We start from the raw sequence: 21,401 nt of genomic DNA, 5'->3' as shown, positions 1-21,401 counted from the left end.
TGTCAGTGGTTATGCGCGGCTACTTGGTGACCGTTTGCAGCTATTCATAGATTTCACGTCCCAGAACAACGATGGAATTCTTACTGATGACAATGCGCAATGTAACCGGGCCACAATTGTTCGCAATTCATTTGAAGAGCGCTGTGGACAGTTCGAGGGAATGATTTCGCCAACTAGATCGCTCGATATGAATCCTATCGAATATTTATGGAACGTAATCGGGAGGTCGTCGGTCACAGCGTTGTCTGCATGAGAGGTACTGTCTGAAATTTCGTATTCTCGACACTCTCTTGACACTCTAGATTTCCGAATATTGAATTCCATAACGATTTACGAAACGGAACGTCCCACGTATCTAGCTCCAACTACCATCCCCCTTCAGAGTCTGTTAACTCCCGTCGTACCGCCATATTCACGTCGGAAAGCTTTCCACACGAATTAAAAGAGAACTAATGACAGCTCCGCCAATGCACTGCCATTTTATACCCTGCTTGCGCATTATTACCGGCATCTATACATGTGCATGTCGTTATTCCATGATTTTTGTCACCTCATTGTACTTCATGTTCCGTTTATTACTGTCTTGTACAACTAGTTTATGTCGTTTGTGATGTAAAAGTTTAGTAAATATTTTAAATGTAATTCGTCTCTTACTCATTGAATATGAACGACTGGGTAAGAAGTGCTTCCACGAATCCTTGTTACCTGTGTGTGTGTAACGTTTCTGCCATACACTGATAGACATGACGCAAAAATCGTAAGTGTATTGTGCTATCAGGACTGAGGAAGATAGCGAAACTTATTCAAACCTTACTGTTCTTCTCCCCTGTGTGTACATCTTCAGACCTCCATCCCCATCCCTCATCTCCCACCTCGGGGTTCGTTACAAAGTGGACAAGCTATAGTGTTGTTGTTGTTGTTGTCTTCAGTCCTGAGACTGGTTTGATGCAGCTCTCCATGCTACTCTATCCTGTGCAAGCTTCTTCATCTCCCAGTACCTACTGCAACGTACATCCTTCTGAATCTGCTTAGTGTATTCATCTCTTGGTCTCCCTCTACGACTCTTACCCTCCACGCTGCCCTCCAATGCTAAACTTGTGATCCCTTGATGCCTCTGAACATGTCCTACCAACCGGTCTCTTTCTCTAGTCAAGTTATGCCACAAACTCCTCTTCTCCCCAATTCTATTCAATACCTCCTCATTAGTTATGTGATCTACCCACCTAATCTTGAGCAATCTTCTGAAGCACCACATTTCGAAAGCTTCTGTTCTCTTCTTGTCCAGACTATTTATCGTCCACGTCTCACTTCCATACATGGCTACACTCCATACAAATACTTTCAGAAACGACTTCCTGACACTTAAATCTATACTCGATGTTAAGAAATTTCTCTTCTTCAGAAACGCTTTCCTTGCCATTGCCAGTCTACATTTTATATCCTCTCTACTTCGACCATCATCAGTCATTTTGTCCCCAAATAGCAAAATTCCTTTACTACTTTAAGTGTCTCATTTCCTAATCTAATTCCCGAAGCATCACCCGACTTAATTCGACTACATTCCATTATCCTCGTTTTGCTTTGTTGATGTTCATCTTATATCCTCCTTTCAAGACACTATCCATTCCGTTCAACTACTCTTCCAAGTCCTTTGCTGTCTTTGACAGAATTACAATGTCATCGGCGAACCTCAAAGTTTTTATTTCTTCTCCATGGATTTTAATACTTACTCCGAATTTTTCTTTTGTTTCCTTCACTGCCTGCTCAATATACAGATTGAATAACATCGGGGAGAGGCTACAACCCTGTCTCACTCCCTTTCCAACCACTGCTTCCCTTTGATGTCCCTCGACTCTTATAACTGCCATCTGGTTTCTGTACAAATTGTAAATAGCGTTTCGCTCCCTTTATTTTACCCCTGCCACCTTCAGAATTTGAAAGAGAGTATTCCCTTCTTTATGGTGTACAGGAAAAGTGAGTCCTGTGATGATATTAAGATGGGAGACACACTTGTATCGATAGAGCGAGAGGAAATCAGACATATCTCGAAGCTATACGCATCGAGCTAGTCAGTTTTCGGGGAAGAGCTGCGGCGGAGCCCTAATGAGGCAGCGCGCTGGGGCCAGGCGAGGCGGTAATTGCGGCGGAGCGTGTCTGCTGGCGGCGAGGCAGCCAGCGCCGGCGTTCCCAGGAGGAGGGGCGGCCACCGGAAGTGCACACTCTAAAGATGGTCGCATCCGGCGTGGAGCGGCGGCGGCGGCGGCGGCGGCGGCGAGGAGCGCTTCCTGCAGCCCGCAGGCGCTGCGCCCTCCCTCCCCCCAACCCCACCCCTCCCGCGCTCAGCCGCCCGGATATCCCGCACAGTTAGGCGAGCTGCCGCGGCTCCGTTTCAACCTTTTCCGCCGCCTCTGCGTCTCCACACGCTAATCCGGAAACGGAGAAATTCCAGTCTGCGACACAATGATCGTTACGAGCACCGTCTGTTGGCCGTGTAACTGGATAGTCGTACGGTCAAAGGAAGAATAAAGCAGCAGCAAAATGCTTTGTAAGATGTTGCGACCGCTCTTTTTAATGCCTTCAAAAACTGATCTTGATCTTGACAACTGTATTTGTCCGGCATTACGCCATTCTCAAAGGCTCTATCAGATAAAACATGATGGGATGTCAGTAAAAATTCATTGGCACAATTACAGAAAACATACTTCGCACAAAGGGAAGAAGTAACCACCCAGTGAAAAAAAGAGGGTGAAATGCACGCCGTAAGAGAAAATTCAAATGGTGCAAATGGCTCTGAGCACTATGGGACTTAACATCCCAGGTTATCAGTCCCCTAGAACTTAGAACTGCTGAAACCTAACTAACCTAAGGACATCACACGCATACATGCCCGAGGCAGGATTCGAACCTGCGACCGTAGCGGTCGCGCGATTCCAGACTGAAGCGCCTAGAACCGCTCGGCCACTTCGGGCGGCCGTCGTAAGAGAGATAGGTACAACTCACGAAAATATCTATAATACGTTCTTCGCTAAAACGAAACGAACATGCATAGAAAGTATCTGGACTGCATTATTTGGCGACATCTGCGTGCAACTTTTGTTTGGAATACAGAAGTACTGATGCAATTGATTGATACAATGTAGCTTTAAATGAAAAATAACATTATGTTATACCTATAACATCACCTAGTTTGCTATCTTATAAGATAACCTTTCTTCTGTTTGCCTAGTAGAGCCTTTGAGTATGGCGCAAGGCCGAAATACGTAAGTCAGTATAAAGTTAACAAACACAGTTACCAAGACTAATATCAGTCGTGGAGAACAAAACGTCAACAACCGGAGTGTGTGTAAGTGAGGTTCCTTCATTCTTCATAGCACTCATCTGTGTAAGCTACAGGGGAAGACGGCTTAATCAAAAATGGTTCAAATGGCTCTGAGCACTATGGAACTTAACTTCTGAGGTCATCAGTCCCCTAGAACTTAGAACTACTTAAACCTAACTAACCTAAGGACATCACACACATCCAATGCCCGAGGCAGGATTCGAACCTGCGACCGTAGCGGTCGCGCGGTTCCGGACTGTAGCGCCTAGAACCGCTCGGCCATCCCGGCCGGTTACGGCTTCATCCAGTACGTACAAAGACCAGTAGGGAACAATGAGAGTGACGACGGATAAGTGAACGGTTTGTAACACAGGGATACGGTCTTATGTCACTACTGTTCGAGCTATAAATTGGAGAGCGAATGACGATTGTATGAAGGCTATTCAGAAAATAAGGTCCGATAGACCACGAAGTAGAAGCGACAGTGAAAATCCGATGAAGTTTTGCACAGATGTGTGGGGCAGTGTCTCTAGTATACCTGTCATGTGGCTCTTTTCAGTTCTGAGCACAGAGTGAGCACTTAAACATGCCTAGAACAATAATGTCTTCCGCCAAGTATGGGCGCCCGCTGAGAGGTTTCGCCTGATTTAGTGCAATCCCAAATAACGTATTTGTCGTACATCCCCTTCTTCATGAGAATTCTCTTCCACACACTGCAGGGGCAATGAGGATCCCTGTGCAGCGTTTTTGATGGGAAGTGTTGATCACCCACGATACAGCCTGGACTTGGGTCCCTCTAATGTTTATCTCTGCTAATATGCACTGTTTGCTATGAAGACAACATTTTCGCACAGACAAGGAACTGCAGACCAGCGTAGGGAAGTGGCGGAAAGCACAGGCGGCTGGTACAACGTAACGACAAATGTCGGAGTGTAGAAAGTTGTTGGAAGGTGTAGCAAACTGTTGATTTTCGCTCTGGTTTCCATTTCGGGGCCGATCGGACCTCACCTTCCGAATAACCCTCGTAAAATTAAAAAGTTCAGAAGTGAGATTAAAATCCAGGGTGAAAGAATGTAAATGATAACATTTGCTGCTGACATTCCTGCCCTCAGTGAATGTAAAGAAACAGGACATGTTGAATGCATTGACAATCTACTGAGTAGAGATTATGCACTCAAAGTAAACCGATGGAGGACGAAAGCATTGAGAAAAGGCAAAAACGAATCTGGTGATAATTTCAACATCAAAATTGGTGACCAAAAAGTAGATGAAGTCAAGGAATTGTGTTACCTTCAACCAAAATAACACATGACGGACGAAGCAAGGAGGAAATAAAATGGAGACCAACACAAGCGAAGAATGTATTCTTGACACAAAGATGCTACCATCAAACATCAGCCTTAATCTGCGGAAGAAATTTCTACGAGAGTATATGTAGACCACAACACTGTGTGGAAGTGAATCTTGGACTGTGGGAAAATCGGATCAGAGGGCCATCGAAGCGTTTGAGATTTGATGCTAGAGACGAATGCTGAAAATTAGATGTACTGATAAGGTAAGGAATGGGAAACAGAATATGTTGAACACGCTGGAAAGAAGAAGGGACAGAATGATAGGTCACGTGTTTAGACATCAGGCAGTAACTTTCACGGTAATAGAGGGAGCTGTACGGCGTGAAAACTGTAGGGGAAGACAGGGATTGGAATATGTCCGACAAATAATCGAAGACGTTGGATGTGACTGCAGCTCCAAGACGGAGAAGATGGTACGGGAAAGAAGTTCGTAATGGACCTCATGAAACCGGCCAGCAAAAGAAAGGAAAAGTCTTTGGAGAAAAAAACATTCTGTCGGTCGACAAAAACGATTTAGATATTGCAGTTGACTTTCGATAGTTCGAAGTTGAAGGAACTTCAGAAGTTTAACTGAGAGTTCGCGTTATCGGAAGTCTGACTGATCAGGGTGTAATCAGCAAAAAGTTGAAATAAGGATTCCCTGTACAAACAAATTTTAGTTAAAAAATAGTACTGCAATTTCATGAACATTCGCATTTCTTTTTAAAAAAGGAAGTGGAAAGCACAGTTAGAAGTCAAGTTAGAAGGAAATTGGTATTTTACACGTTTCAGAAATTTTTATTCATTGTAACGCGAGGTACTTATAAATTTCAGAAAATATGGACGGAACTTAAATTTTGTTTCGGGAAGAAATTCTGCTACGGTGACTTTTACTTGGTTGGTCAACAGCATTTTCTGTTGTGAATAAAACCGAAAGTAAATAGTCATCTACTTCCTTAATAAGGACGTACACGCACAACGTTTCTAATGACGGGCTTACCTCTTTCGGAGTCACACATGGAACCAGTTCGCCGGCCGAAGTGGCCGTGCGGTTAAAGGCGCTGCAGTCTGGAACCGCAAGACCGCTACGGTCGCAGGTTCGAATCCTTCCTCGGGCATGGATGTTTGTGATGTCCTTAGGTTAGTTAGGTTTAACTAGTTCTAAGTTCTAGGGGACTAATGACCTCAGCAGTTGAGTTCCATAGTGCTCAGAGCCATTTGAACCATTTTGTTTGGAACCAGTTCAGTTTCTAATTATTCTTCTTCTTGTTCCTCTGCTTTTTGTCTTCGATTTTGTCACGCAAACAGCCGAAATTTCACCTCGAGTCAGAGCACCGTGGAATTCAGAAATTAACTAAATCTTTAAATGTTAAATTTTCCCAGGCATTAGGAAAGTGTCCCTGAAAGAGTCAAATACTTGTGCTTCTTTGATGTAACTTTTAGAAATAGTTAAACGAAGGAGAGTCACGAGCATATGGAAGTCGAAACAATTACAAAAACAATTATTGATGAAATATTCCAATCAAAAAGAGTTAAATAGCAGTTAATTTGGACTTATAACAGTATCTGTGAACGGTCTGTCATGAAAATTGCTTATATTTATCGAGTGTGCCGAAACACATAGGGTTGTTGTCTATCGAGGTTTCGGCAAGCGATCATAATTCGATTTATAGAGAAGTTCGTTTTATCAGGGTTAGATTTGGCAAGAATCGACTGTTTACAACTCGTAAATCACTATACAAGGCCACCATATGTCCTTGACGAATATTGCCTCCACAGAGCCACACTGGGCTGTCAATACACTACTATGAATCATATAGCTACAGATGTGACTGTGGTGTATCAGGAATCCATTTCTACCAAGACTCGTATCGCACTGCCTTCCCATGGATTTTGGCCAGTTCATGTATAGTGTAAGAAAAGACCATTAAAAATGGATACATCGACTACAAGGGAAGTAACAAAGCGATACGTAATAAGAATTACAGGGAATGTGAAGCAAAGTTCAGAATTTTGGTCGTTGCTCAAGCGCAGTGAGTTGTTAATCGGGTATGAAGGTTCGCGCGTTTTTAGATCATCTTCGAAACTGTTGGACAGACAGTATTAGATGTGACGATCCTAAGTTCCTGTGTTGTCCATCTACATCTCTGGGTGACACAATGGAACGATGTTAACGGGGTTAAGCGAAAGACCTTTGTGTGACTCCTTTGCCGAAAACAGTTCCAGAACTCAAACTGTGCACTTCTAATACATACACTTCGGTGATTACTCGTATGCTTCAGAATCTATGACGTAAAATGGATTATCACCTAAATGTCCGTGTTACCAAGGGGAATCAATAGTATACACATATATTTTTTTTAAATGAACATTAACATTCTCTGTCATTCCTATCGATGTATCGCTAGCCAATAAATAGTTATATCCGTTTTTATTTGCTGTATTCATTTTGAATTTCCCCATATATTGTAAGTAATAGTTTCATCGACTATTTGTGATTATCAATAAGAAAACTTGCTCTTGAAACATGGTACCTAATTATTTCATCCTAGATGGATGCTGTTGCACTCCGTGGCCATTGTTAAATTAAATATTGTTATAACATTTCTTACCTTACCAGTCGATCTAATTTTCAACATTCGTCTGTAGCACCACATTTAAAATGCTTCGACGCTCTTCTGTTCCGATTTTACCACACTCCATTTTAACGCTCTGCTCCAAAAGTAGATCTCAGAATCTTCTTCCTCAAATTAAGGGCTATGTTCGATAATAGTAGACTTCTCTTGGCCAGGAATGTTCTTTCTGCCAGTGCTAGTTTGCTTTTTACGTCATCCTTGCTTCGTCCGTCATTGGTAATTTAGCTGTCTAGGTACTAGAATTCCTTAACTTCATCTACTTCGTGATCATCATTTCTGATGTTAAGTTTCCCCTGTTCTCATTTCTGCTAATTCTCATTACTTTCGTCTTTCTTCTATTTACCCTCAATCTATATTCTGCACTCATTCGACTACTTATTCCCTTCAGAACATCTTGCAATTCTTCTTCAGTTTCCCTCAGGATAGCAATGTCATCAGCTGATCGTATCATCGTTATCCTTCCACCTGGAATTTTTATTCTACTCCTGAGCCTTTCTTTTATTTGCTGATATAGACTCAACTCAGAATGTAGTAGTGATGAAGACTAGGCTGAATTTTAAGAGATTAGTCAGGAAGAATCAATACGCAAAGAAGTGGAATACGAAAGTATTAAGGAATGACAACATACGCTTGAAGTTCTCTAAGGATACAGATACGACAATAAGGAATAGCTCAGTAGGCAGTACAGTTGAAGAGGAATGGATATTTCTAAAAAGGGCAATCCCAGAAGGTACAAAGAAGGTAACTGTGAAGAAACCATGGGTAACAGAAGAAATACTTCAGTTAATAGATGAAAGAAGGAAGTAGAAAAATTATCAGGGAAATTCAGGAATACAGAATACAGGTCGCTGTGGAATGAAATAAATAGGAAGTGCAGGGAAGCTAGGACGAAATAGCTGCATGAAAAATGTGAAGAAATCGAAAGATAAATGATTGTCGGAAAGACTGACTCAGCATATGTAAAAATCAAAACAACCTTCGGTGAAATTAAAAGCAAGAGTGGTAGCATTAAGAGTGCAACGGGAATTCCACTGCTAAATGCTGAAGAGAGAGTGCATAGGTGGAAAGAGTACATTGAAGGTCTCTATGAGGGGGAAGATTTGTCTGATGTAATAGAAGAAGAAACAGGGGTCGATTTAGAAGAGATAGGAGATCCAGTGTTAGAATCAGAATTTAAAACAGCTTTGGAGGAATTAATATAAAATAAGGCAGAAGGGATAGGTAACATTCCATTTCTAAAAATCAGTGGGGGAAGTGGCAATAAAACCTCTATTCACGTTGATGTGTGGAATATATGTGTCTGGCGACATTCCATCTGACTTTCAGAAAAATATCATCCGCCCAGTTACGAACTGAAAGACCTGACAAGTGCGGGAATTATCGCACAATCAGCTTAACAGCTCATGCATCAAAGTTACTTACAAGAATAATGTACAGAAGAATGGAAAGGAATATTGAGGGATGTGTTAAATGACGACCAGTTTGGCTTTAGGGAAGGTAAAGGCAACAGAGAGGCAATTCTGACGTTGCAGTTGATAATGGAAGTAAGACTAAAAAAATCAAGAAACATTCATAGGATTTCTACGTGGTAAAGCGTTCGACAACGTAAAATGGTGGAAGATATTCAAAATTCTGAGGGAGATACTGGTAAGCTATAGGGGGAGACGGGTAATATACAGTATGTATAAGAGCCAAGAGGGAATAATAAGCATGTAAGACCAAGAAAGAAGTGCTTGGATTAAAAAGAGATAAGACACCTCCACTGTTCAATCTGTACATCGAAGAACTTGTCATAGTAGCCCTTTTCTTGTATACAGTTCAGCACTTACGAAGTTGTGAAGGGTTACCTAAAGAAACAGAAATAACCAAATGCTCAGTGAAATGGATAAATAAGAGGTCCTGTGTGAAAAATTACATGAACTCTTATTTATCCATTTCACAGAGCATTTAGTTATTTCCGTTGCTTTCGATTGGCCTTTACATCTCGGTAAGTGCTGAATCTTATACAAGAAATGGGCTATTATGACAAGTTTTTCGTTAATAGCTTTACTCTCACGATGATGTCTCTATGCTGTCACCTCCCGGAGCGCGCGTGTGTGTGTGTGTGTGTGTGTGTGTGTGTGTGCGTGTGCTGTGCGTGTGCATGTGCACTCCGTCAAAAGTTTAGTCCCGGGTGACACCCTAACCCACACTTCACTATACCCATACTCTGCGAAGTATATGGCAGAGCATTGTAAGTCTTAAGAGTCTGAAAGGTTGTTACAGTATCAGAAGTGGCAGTTTTGTCAGTGATCTTTTTCCCTTATAACACTTTCCAAAGAACGTGTATAAAGGAGACTCTCTGGATTCCACAACTTATGCTGTTCTCAAGAGACATAATTCCACACTGCTGCTACTGTAGCTCCCAGTATGTTAAACAAGATAATACCCATGTGCGTGCGCTAGCTTTACAGAAAGTTGGATGTCACACTTAAGGAATCTTTTCATTTTTGGTTTGTAAACTTCATGACATACATAATTTGACTATTGCGATATTGTTGATTCAATTCTTAGTAAATGCATAATTCAGGGAACAAATACGTCACTCTTTACTCATTTTCATTTTGAAATGATGAATATGAATTTTGTTTAAATAACTAATTTTAATGAAAATTTTGTTTAAGAGTCAACTTCGTAAACTGACTGTTTATTTTCAGACTATAACAATTTACTAATAATAACGTCCAGTTATGTAGGTATGTTTTCAAATTTTATAATTTCGTTAATGAATGCGAAAGTGAAATTCAATCAGTTTTCAAATTATTTGACGTTAAGCCTCCACATACCACTTGCTGTTCAAAGGTTTTAAAAGAAAAAAAAAATTTCTGATGCGCACTGCAGTTCGCAATATCCGACTGTGTAACATGCTGACACGCAATACTCTTGTATTGCACATAACAAGAGTTATTCAAATAATTTTACTTCGTCTTGCAACACTGGAGTGCCGTTATAAGGCATGCACAGCTATCCGTTGTCGAGCGGATAAGACAAAGTTATTATTAGTACCAAAACTGACAATTGTTTTGTGCACTTAGGGAACAGTGATTGTCTAGGTTCGTCATATATTCTCTGTTATTTAGTTCAGTGGCTGAGTATGTTTTTCATTGGAAATCTAAGCATTGAGATTAAATATAAAGTTTATACAGTCACATAAGAGATTCACATGTGATAGGTCAGATATATTTCGTTCATAAGGATCTCATATAATTTACGGAACAAAGGTACTTAAACACAGAAGCCTTGTATGCAGTACAAATAATGGTTACATGCAGACACTAGTAAGTATAAGATTACATCATGTAGACAATCAGATTAAAGTTTAAAGGTTTTCAAGGAGATGCAGAAGTAAAATACTCTCTTTTTGGAAAGTTATATGAACTGAATCTTCCGTCGGTTCTTGGTAGAGTAACATTATCATAAATGGAAAGCGGGAGTTTGCTTTTGTACTGCAGTGTTAATATTTTGTGCAACTGGTTTTCGGCTTACAAGGCCATCATCAGACATTTACTGACTGCTGTCGTCAAAGAAGTTACAATGTTTGTAAATGACATTGGAAAAGAAATTACACACCTAGCACAAACGCACAGCAAATGGCATCTTTGGCAGTGGTGGTATTGCAATGTAAAAAAGTAAAAAGCTGAACGGTAAATAAATGTAAATGGAGTAAACGGAAAAGACTTTAACGCAAAACTGGAACGGCATGCCTACATAACAGTTTATATTAATAAACAAAACCAATAAAATAAAATAAAATTATGCTTTACAAGGCTATTTCAAGAGGTATCAAGCATGGAGAGTGATACACAACCAATTAAAAGAAAGAATTATCAACTGTAACTACAGAATATACGAAGAACTTGAGCAATATCAGTAAGATAAACAGAAATAAATAAATGCAGCAAAATGAAGGAATGTGAGGGAACATACAGTGAATGCCATTTTCTAGAGTTGGTGGTACTGCATTTTAAAAAGTAAAAAGTTGAACAATATACAAATGTAAAGGGAGCAAACAGGAAAAAATTAACATGATACTCTAAAACTGTGCCTATATAACAGTTTGCATTAAATAAATGAACTAAGAAAAATAAACACAGTACTCGACGAGAAAGCATCTAGAGTTATTAAATATGGAAAGTAATACAAATACTAATTAAAAGAAAAACACTGTAACTACAGACTACATGGATTACGTAGGCAATTTCAATAAAATAAAGGAAAGTAATGGATACAGGAAAATGGGGCAATATGAAAGAACAGACAGTTGGGAAAGTAATGAAAGACTGAGAGGATTATGTGAAGTTTAGCAGACTGGAAGTGTTAAGCTGTGTCTGGTTATTTGAGATTAGATCTCGACTGTGAGATAGATGTTTGCTAATTTCAGGGCTTCCAGCAGACTGAGGTTTTGGACTTTGTTTTCTAAGTGAAGGACACGGGACTCTGGCTGATAGTTGTGGCCCTCACTCAGTACATGCTCAGCAAAGGTGGAGTCAGAATTCTGCAACCTCCTCCTGCCTCCATGGTCAGCTAACCTAGTTGCTATGTCTCTGCCTGACTGAAGAGTTATACTTAGATATACACACAGTTAGGGACTTAAAAAGGCAGAGAACTTAGACTTAATATTAGTCTCTTTAGAGAAGTTACAAGTATTGTCCCGTTCTATTGATGTCTGAAGCGTTGGAAGAATGACAACATAAACGTTTTTATGATCCATGTAATTAGTCTAGTCTTCTCTTTACGGTCCCTGCTGAAACGCTGCGTACGGGGCTGAAGTTAGTTTCTACTTATCTCGCCAGGCACTGGTTGTTGAACTTTTGTGCATACGTTTTCGTAGGTTAGCGTCTATCTTTATGCGTCCGCCAGTTTTGTTGTTTTAGCATTTCCATGGAGCTCTCCCGTGGGTCAAACAGACATGAAGCCATTCGTACTGACCTTCGGCATATACGGTCAGTATACCTTGTTAGTTCTACTTGCTGTGAGTCCCACAGTACTTCAGGACACGCCACACAAGCAATAATCCACCCTCTCCAGAATCCTCAGTACCCTAATACGCCCTAGAAATGAACCAAAGTCCTTCCCCTCATCTCTCTCTCTCTCTCTATGGCTGAACCTAATGACTATTCAATATTTTTTTTTTCTTTTTGTGTGATGTAGAGTTTTAGATTTCTGAACATTTAAAGCAATTTTAAGCAAGTTGTGAATCCTTGTACCACTCTGAAATTTTAATAAGATCATTCTTAATATTTGTCCAGCTTTTTCAGACAGTACTTTGTTGTAAATAACTGCATCGCCTGCAAAAAGCTAAGCTTATTAACATTGTCTGCCAGGTCATTGACAGTGTGCTTCCTGGCACAGTGCAGAGTTGTTATTTCCATTTTATGCACAATATTTCGACTTCCGAATCAGCCACCTTTTTCGGATACGGTGACAGTTCACAGACTGGTTGGAGTCCAAGCAGCACGTACCCATAACAACAAAAGTCGTCGCACCTGAAGAAGACGGATAGGTCGGTCGTCCAAATATTATGCATATAGTGGAAAAAAGGTTCTGCACAACGCCCGGAAGATCACTAGTAATCAACAGCGCCGAAAAACTCGACAGATCATGCCAGTTTATTGATATACTGTATGATCAGCGGGGGTACCTGATCACTTCCGTTGGGAACATACGAAGTTACCTCTCCATCTTTCGCTGACTCACCAATCCACGTTCCATCTACGTGTTCCATATTTAGAAAAACCTAATCCGTTTACTAATTTCGTTTGATTTATTTGCTATTTTCTTTTACTCTGTTATCTATATAAAAGATCAGACCGAATGTTGCACATGAACTGGCGTGAATATAGCCCATATAATATGTGATCAAAGTATCCAGGATTCAGGTCAGGACTCTGTGCAAGCCAGTTCATTACAGGGATGATATTGTCGTGTAACCACTCCGCCACAGGCCGCCGTGCTTATGTACAGGTGCTCGATCGTGTTGAAAGATGAAATCTCCATCCCCGAATTGCTCTTCAGCAGTGGGAAGAAAGAAGGCGCTTAAAACATCAATGTAGGCCTGTGCTGTGATAGTGCAACGCAAAACAACAAGGGGTGCAAGCCCCCTCCATGAAAAACACGACCACACCATAACACCTTCGCCTCCGAATGTTACTGTTGGCACTACACACACTGGCAGATCTACATCTACATCTGCATCCATACTCCGCAAGCCACCTGACAGTAACGCTTTCGCGATTACCAAATGATCCTGTAACGACGCACGCTGCTCCCGTTGGATCTTCTCTATCTCTTCTGTCAACCCTATCTGGTACGGATCCCACACTGCTGAGCAGTATTCAAGCAATGGGCGAACAAGCGTACTGTAACCTACTTCCTTTGTTTTCGGATTGCATTTCCTTAGGATTCTTCCAATGAATCTCAGTCTGGCATCTGCTTTACCAACGATCGACTTTATATGATCATTCCATTTTAAATCACTCCTAATGAGTAATTTATGGAATTAACTGCTTCCAGTTGCTGACCTGCTATATTGTAGCTAAATGATAAGGGATCTATCTTTCTATGTGTTCGCAGCACATTAAACTTGTCTACATTGAGATTCAATTGCCATTCCCTGCACCATGCGACAATTCGCTGCAGATCCTCCTGCATTTCAGTACAATTTTCCACTGTTACAACCTCTCGAAATACCACAGCATCATATGCAAAAAGCCTCAGTGAACTTCCGATGTCATCCACAAGGTCATTTATGTATATTGTGAATAGGAACGGTCCTACGACACTCCCCTGAGGCACACCTGAAATTACTCTTACTTCGGAAGACTTCTCTCCATTGAGAATGACATGCTGCGTTCTGTTAGCTAGTAACTCTTCAATCCAATCACACAATTGGTCTGATAGTCCATATGCTCTTACTTTGTTCATTAAACGACTGTGCGGAACTGTATCGAACACCTTGCGGAAGTCAAGAAACACGGCATCTACCTGTGAACCCGTGTCTATGGCCCTCTAAGTCTCGTGGACGAATAGCGAGAGCTGGGTTTCACACGACCGTCTTTTTCGAAACCCATGCTGATTCCTACAGAGTAGAGTTCTAGTGTCCAGAAAAGTCATTATACTCGAACATAATACGTGTTCCAAAATTCTACAACTGATCGACGTTAGAGATATAGGTATATAGTTCTGCACATCTGTTCGACGTCCCTTCTTGAAAACGGGGATGACCTGTGCCCTTTTCCAATCCTTTGGAACGCTACGCTCTTCTAGAGACCTACAGCAGATGACGTTCACCGGACATTCACCGTTCCCACACCCTGCCATCGGACCTCCACATTGTGTACCGTGACTGGTCACTCGACACATCGTTTTTTCACTGTTCAATCGTCCAATGTTTACGCTCCTTACACGAAGCAAGGCGTCGTTTGGCATTTACCGGCGTGATGTGTGGCTTATGAGCAGCCGCTCGACCACGAAATCCAAGTTTTATCACCTCACGCCCAATTGTCATTGTACTTGCAGTGGATCCTGATGCAGTTTGGAATTCCTGCGTGATCGTGTGGATAGATGTCTGTCTATTACACATTACGACCCTGTTCAACTGTCGGCGGTCTCTGTCAGTCAATAGGCAAGGTCAGTCTGTACGCTTTTGCGCTGTACGTGTCCCTTCATGTTTCCACTGCACTATCACATCGGAAACAGTGGACCTATGGATATTTAGGAGTGTGGAAATATCGTGTACAGACGTATGACCCAAGTGACACCCAATCACCTGACCACGTTCGAAGTCCGTGAGTTCCGCGGAGCGCCCCATTCTGCTCTCTGAGGTCGCTGATATGGAGTATCTGGCAGTAGGTGGCAGAACAATGCACCTGATATGAAAAATGTACGTTTCTGGGTGTGTCCAGATACTTTTGATCACATAGTGCACTTCAAATGTGTTAGAAACAACTAACATAGGAGACTCCCCATCGCAGCACCCTTCTCAGACTTAGTGGTAAGCACAAATCAGCATGGAAGCAGGAAGATAGTCTACTGAATACTGAACTACGAAAAAAGAAGCAAAATGGAAACAATGAACAGTCCAAGCTCAGGATATGCAACATCGACCGACTTTGAGTAGCGACAGCGTCGTGATTATGTGGTTACGGTGTTGGACTGCAGAGGGGGAGATCCGTATTCAGACCTTCCTCAGTCATTTCGCCATATTTAAGTTAATGTCTATGTCGTAGTGTAATGCCCGTCTCCAACAGCGAGGAGTAACGAAGGGACCTCCAGATGTACATACCTCATATTTGTTCTACACAATTACTCGCACCACAAGTACACCGAATAACTTCTCTGTGGTCATCGTAGAGCATCTGCTGTCCTTCCCTTTCTGGCTTTGTGAGCCCAAACGCTTGATCCGTAGCCCACAACAGCGAGTAAGACTGCGTTGTGGTACGTTCTTATTGCACTTAATGACAGCTGAAAATTTCTTTGGCCAGTTGTTACTGTTTTATTTAAGACTTTAATGCCTCTCTGGCAAACGATTTCTACCTGTACGTGAAAGTTTTGTTTTTCATCGACATTAATCCCAAAGTACCCTTATATTTCTTTTCACAGGTTGGTCATTTATTCTGATTGTGTGATTTCTCGTTCCTGATAATGTTCTCTTTAGTAACATATAAACTGTTATGTGTGATGTTATCATTAGTTTGTTTTCTATGCACTGGTCACTTAGTATTTCTAGAACTACCCTACAATTTTCCTCTAATTCAGACCTTGTGTAGGCAGATACTACAATTAGCAGATCATCTGCCTATTTGATGCACCCTCGAGTGTTTGATATACACTGAAGCTGGTTCAGTAATGGCCCTATGCCAACAACCCAGAACTCTGGAACACAAACAGCCCCTGTGGGCAGCATTTGGCGATGTGTTTCACAGGTCTCTTTCCAGGCAATTGTAATTGCGCCTTCATGTCTGTTATAAGTCATCTGGGGCAGTCGATTTGTTTCAGTCCTTTCAACAGGGCAGGCCACCGCAAATTATCAAAGGGCCCAGCTACATAGTCATTAAGCCTATAACATACTTGTCGTTTGAGGTGTTCACATTACTGATTGCGAGATGTCTCGCATCCTCGGTGGATATCCCTTTCCTGAAACCTTGCTACAGGGCGCTCATGCGTACTACCTCTCCGTGGTCCCTCATCTACATCTACATCTACATTGATACTCCGCAAGCCACCCAACGGTGTGTGGCGGAGGGCACTTTACGTGCCACTGTCATTACCTCCCTTTCCTGTTCCAGTCGCGTATGGTTCGCGGGAAGAACGACTGTCTGAAAGCCTCCGTGCGCGCTCTAATCTCTCTAATTTTACATTCGTGATCTCCTCGGGAGGTATAAGTAGGGGGAAGCAATATATTCGATACCTCATCCAGAAACGCACCCTCTCGAAACCTGGCGAGCAAGCTACACCGCGATGCAGAGCGCCTCTCTTGCAGAGTCTGCCACTTGAGTTTATTAAACATCTCCGTAACGCTATCACGGTTACCAAATAACCCGGTGACAAAACGCGCCGCTCTTCTTTGGATCTTCTCTATCTCCTCCGTCAACCCGACCTGGTACGGATCCCACACTGATGAGCAATACTCAAGTATAGGTCGAACGAGTGTTTTGTAAGCCACCTCCTTTGTTGATGGACTACATTTTCTAAGCACTCTCCCAATGAATCTCAACCTGGTACCCGCCATACCAACAATTAATTTTATATGATCATTCCACTTCAAATCGTTCCGTACGCACACTCCCAGATATTTTACAGAAGTAACTGCTACCAGTGTTTGTCCCGCTATCATATAATCATACAATAAAGGATCCTTCTTTCTATGTATTCGCAATACATTACATTTGTCTATGTTAAGGGTCAGTTGCCACTCCCTGCACCAAGTGCCTATCCGCTGCAGATCTTCTTGTATTTCGCTACAATTTTCTAATGCAGCAACTTCTCTGTATACTACAGCATCATCCGCGAAAAGCCGCATGGAACTTCCGACACTATCTACTAGGTCATTTATATACACTCCTGGAAATGGAAAAAAGAACACATTGACACCGGTGTGTCAGACCCACCATACTTGCTCCGGACACTGCGAGAGGGCTGTACAAGCAATGATCACACGCACGGCACAGCGGACACACCAGGAACCGCGGTGTTGGCCGTCGAATGGCGCTAGCTGCGCAGCATTTGTGCACCGCCGCCGTCAGTGTCAGCCAGTTTGCCGTGGCATACGGAGCTCCATCGCAGTCTTTAACACTGGTAGCATGCCGCGACAGTGTGGACGTGAACCGTATGTGCAGTTGACGGACTTTGAGCGAGGGCGTATAGTGGGCATACGGGAGGCCGGGTGGACGTACCGCCGAATTGCTCAACACGTGGGGCGTGCGGTCTCCACAGTACATTGATATTGTCGCCAGTGGTCGGCGGAAGGTGCACGTGCCCGTCGACCTGGGACCGGACCGCAGCGACGCACGGATGCACGCCAAGACTGTAGGATCCTACGCAGTGCCGTAGGGGACCGCACCGCCACTTCCCAGCAAATTAGGGACACTGTTGCTCCTGGGGTATCGGCGAGGACCATTCGCAACCGTCTCCATGAAGCTGGGCTACGGTCCCGCACACCGTTAGGCCGTCTTCCGCTCACGCCCCAACATCGTGCAGCCCGCCTCCAGTGGTGTCGCGACAGGCGTGAATGGAGGGACGAATGGAGACGTGTCGTCTTCAGCGATAAGAGTCGCTTCTGCCTTGGTGCCAATGATGGTCGTATGCGTGTTTGGCGCCGTGCAGGTGAGCGCCACAATCAGGACTGCATACGACCGAGGCACACAGTGCCAACACCCGGCATCATGGTGTGGGGAGCGATCTCCTACACTGGCCGTACACCACTGGTGATCGTCGAGGGGACACTGAATAGTGCACGGTACATCCAAACCGTCATCGAACCCATCGTTCTACCATTCCTAGACCGGCAAGGGAACTTGCTGTTCCAACAGGACAATGCACGTCCGCATGTATCCCGTGCCACCCAACGTGCTCTAGAAGGTGTAAGTCAACTACCCTGGCCAGCAAGATTTCCGGATCTGTCCCCCATTGAGCATGTTTGGGACTGGATGAAGCGTCGTCTCACGCGGTCTGCACGTCCAGCACGAACGCTGGTCCAACTGAGGCGCCAGGTGGAAATGGCATGGCAAGCCGTTCCACAGGACTACATCCAGCATCTCTACGATCGTCTCCATGGGAGAATAGCAGCCTGCATTGCTGCGAAAGGTGGATATACACTGTACTAGTGCCGACATTGTGCATGCTCTGTTGCCTGTGTCTATGTGCCTGTGGTTCTGTCAGTGTGATCATGTGATATATCTGACCCCAGGAATGTGTCAATAAAGTTTCCCCTTCTTGGGACAATGAATTCACGGTGTTCTTATTTCAATTTCCAGGAGTGTATATTGTGAAAAGCAATGGTCCCATAACACTCCCCTGTGGCACGCCAGAGGTTACTTTAACGTCTGTAGACGTCTCTCCATTGATAACAACATGCTGTGTTCTGTTTGCTAAAAACTCTTGAATCCAGCCACACAGCTGGTCTGATATTCCGTAGGCTCTTACTTTGTTTATCAGGCGACAGTGCGGAACTGTATCGAACGCCTTCCGGAAGTCAAGAAAAATAGCATCTACCTGGGAGCCTGTATCTAATATTTTCTGGGTCTCATGAACAAATAAGGCGAGTTGGGTCTCACACGATCGCTGTTTCCGGAATCCATGTTGATTCCTACATAGTAGATTCTGGGTTTCCAGAAATGACATGATACGCGAGCAAAAAACATGTTCTAAAATTCTACAAGATATCGACGTAAGAGATATAGGTCTATAGTTTTGCGCATCTGCTCGACGACCCTTCTTGAAGACTGGGACTATCTGTGCTCTTTTCCAATCATTTGGAACCCTCCGTTCCTCTAGAGACTTGCGGTACACGGCTGTTAGAAGGGGGGCAAGTTCTTTCGCGTACTCTGTGTAGAATCGAATTGGTATCCCGTCAGGTCCAGTGGACTTTCCTCTATTGAGTGATTCCAGTTGCTTTTCTATTCCTTGGACACTTATTTCGATGTCAGCCATTTTTTCGTTTGTGCGAGGATTTAGAGAAGGAACTGCAGTGCGGTCTTCCTCTGTGAAACAGCTTTGGAAAAAGGTGTTTAGTATTTCAGCTTTACGCGTGTCATCCTCTGTTTCAATGCCATCATCATCCCGTAGTGTCTGGATATGCTGTTTCGAGCCACTTACTGATTTAACGTAAGACCAGAACTTCCTAGGATTTTCTGTCAAGTCGGTACATAGAATTTTACTTTCGAATTCACTGAACGCTTCACGCATAGCCCTCCTTACGCTAACTTTGACATCGTTTAGCTTCTGTTTGTCTGAGAGGTTTTGGCTGCGTTTAAACTTGGAGTGGAGCTCTCTTTGCTTTCGCAGTAGTTTCCTAACTTTGTTGTTGTACCACGGTGGGTTTTTCCCGTCCCTCACAGTTTTACTCGGCACGTACCTGTCTAAAACGCATTTTACGATTGCCTTGAACTTTTTCCATAAACACTCAACATTGTCAGTGTCGGAACAGAAATTTTCGTTTTGATCTGTTAGGTAGTCTGAAATCTGCCTTCTATTACTCTTGCTAAACAGGTAAACCTTCCTCCCTTTTTTTATATTCCTATTAACTTCCATATTCAGGGATGCTGCAACGGCCTTATGATCACTGATTCCCTGTTCTGTACATACAGAGTCGAAAAGTTCGGGTCTGTTTGTTATCAGTAGGTCCAAGATGTTATCTCCACGAGTCGGTTCTCTGTTTAATTGCTCGAGGTAATTTTCGGATAGTGCACTCAGTATAATGTCACTCGATGCTCTGTCCCTACCACCCGACCTAAACATCTGAGTGTCCCAGTCTATATCTGGTAAATTGAAATCTCCACCTAAGACTATAACATGCTGAGAAAATTTATGTGAAATGTATTAGAAAATTTTCTCTCAGTTGTTCTGCCACTAATGCTGCTGAGTCGGGAGGTCGGTAAAAGGAGCCAATTATTAACCTAGTTCGGTTGTTTAGTGTAACCTCCACCCATAATAATTCACAGGAACTATCCACTTCTACTTCACTACAGGATAAACTACTACTAACAGCGACGAACACTCCACCACCGGTTGCATGCAATCTATCCTTTCTAAACAGACGGTGGCACAGAAGCTTTTCCTGTAATTTGGCTAAAGCATTTACCAAACAATTGTAAGATTTCGATTCAGTTGGGTCTTTGTCTGACCCCATTTTTTGTGTAACGATATTCAAGTTTTGGGCAGCCGACCCCGCAAAAGACATTCGTTTAATGACTCTGTTATGCATGGTACAATTTGGTCCACTAGCTGATGCAACACTTCTGCCAGTATTCTATCAGGCCCTGGTGCTTTCTTCTTGTTTAACTTCATCACTGCCAGCCTCACTTCCTTCTGGGCAAATGGAATCACAGCTCTATCATTCACGTGGTACTCCAGTGATTCAGTGCGAAGATGAAGATGGCACACTGTGTCTTCTATCGTTGTAAGGCCCGGCAACGAAGTTCTGAGTAAGCACTATACTGTCGTCTCCAGTTTGTCGTCATTGTGCCCTCGAATCGACTCAGAGTTAATAATGTAGTAGGTGATCATACCTTGTTTGTTGCAAGTTTCTATGGGAAACCCCAAAGGTCTGTTACCATTTGGTCCTTAACGCACGCCTCCCACTTTTCTACTCTTGTTTGGTGTAATAGTTCTCTATATCGTTGACTCTTCGATAGAAACTTGGCCTTCTTTGTCTTTATATTTCCTCTAAGGATTTTTGGTAGTATGTCCTTACCTGTATTGTTCTCCGCCTTAAGGACTCTTGACGAATTTTGGGATCGCCTTGTCTTGCGCCGTCTGCAACGCTTGCGCCTATTCGTCCGCTTTGGTGTCAGCGTCAAATGCGCTTCCTAGCAGCGTTTGTATCTTGAATTCTAGCTCCAAAAGTTCCCAATTCAC

This window comes from Schistocerca americana, chromosome 3, assembly GCF_021461395.2.
Source record: "Schistocerca americana isolate TAMUIC-IGC-003095 chromosome 3, iqSchAmer2.1, whole genome shotgun sequence".
NCBI lineage: Eukaryota > Metazoa > Arthropoda > Insecta > Orthoptera > Acrididae > Schistocerca > Schistocerca americana.
This window is presented reverse-complemented; position numbering follows the sequence as displayed.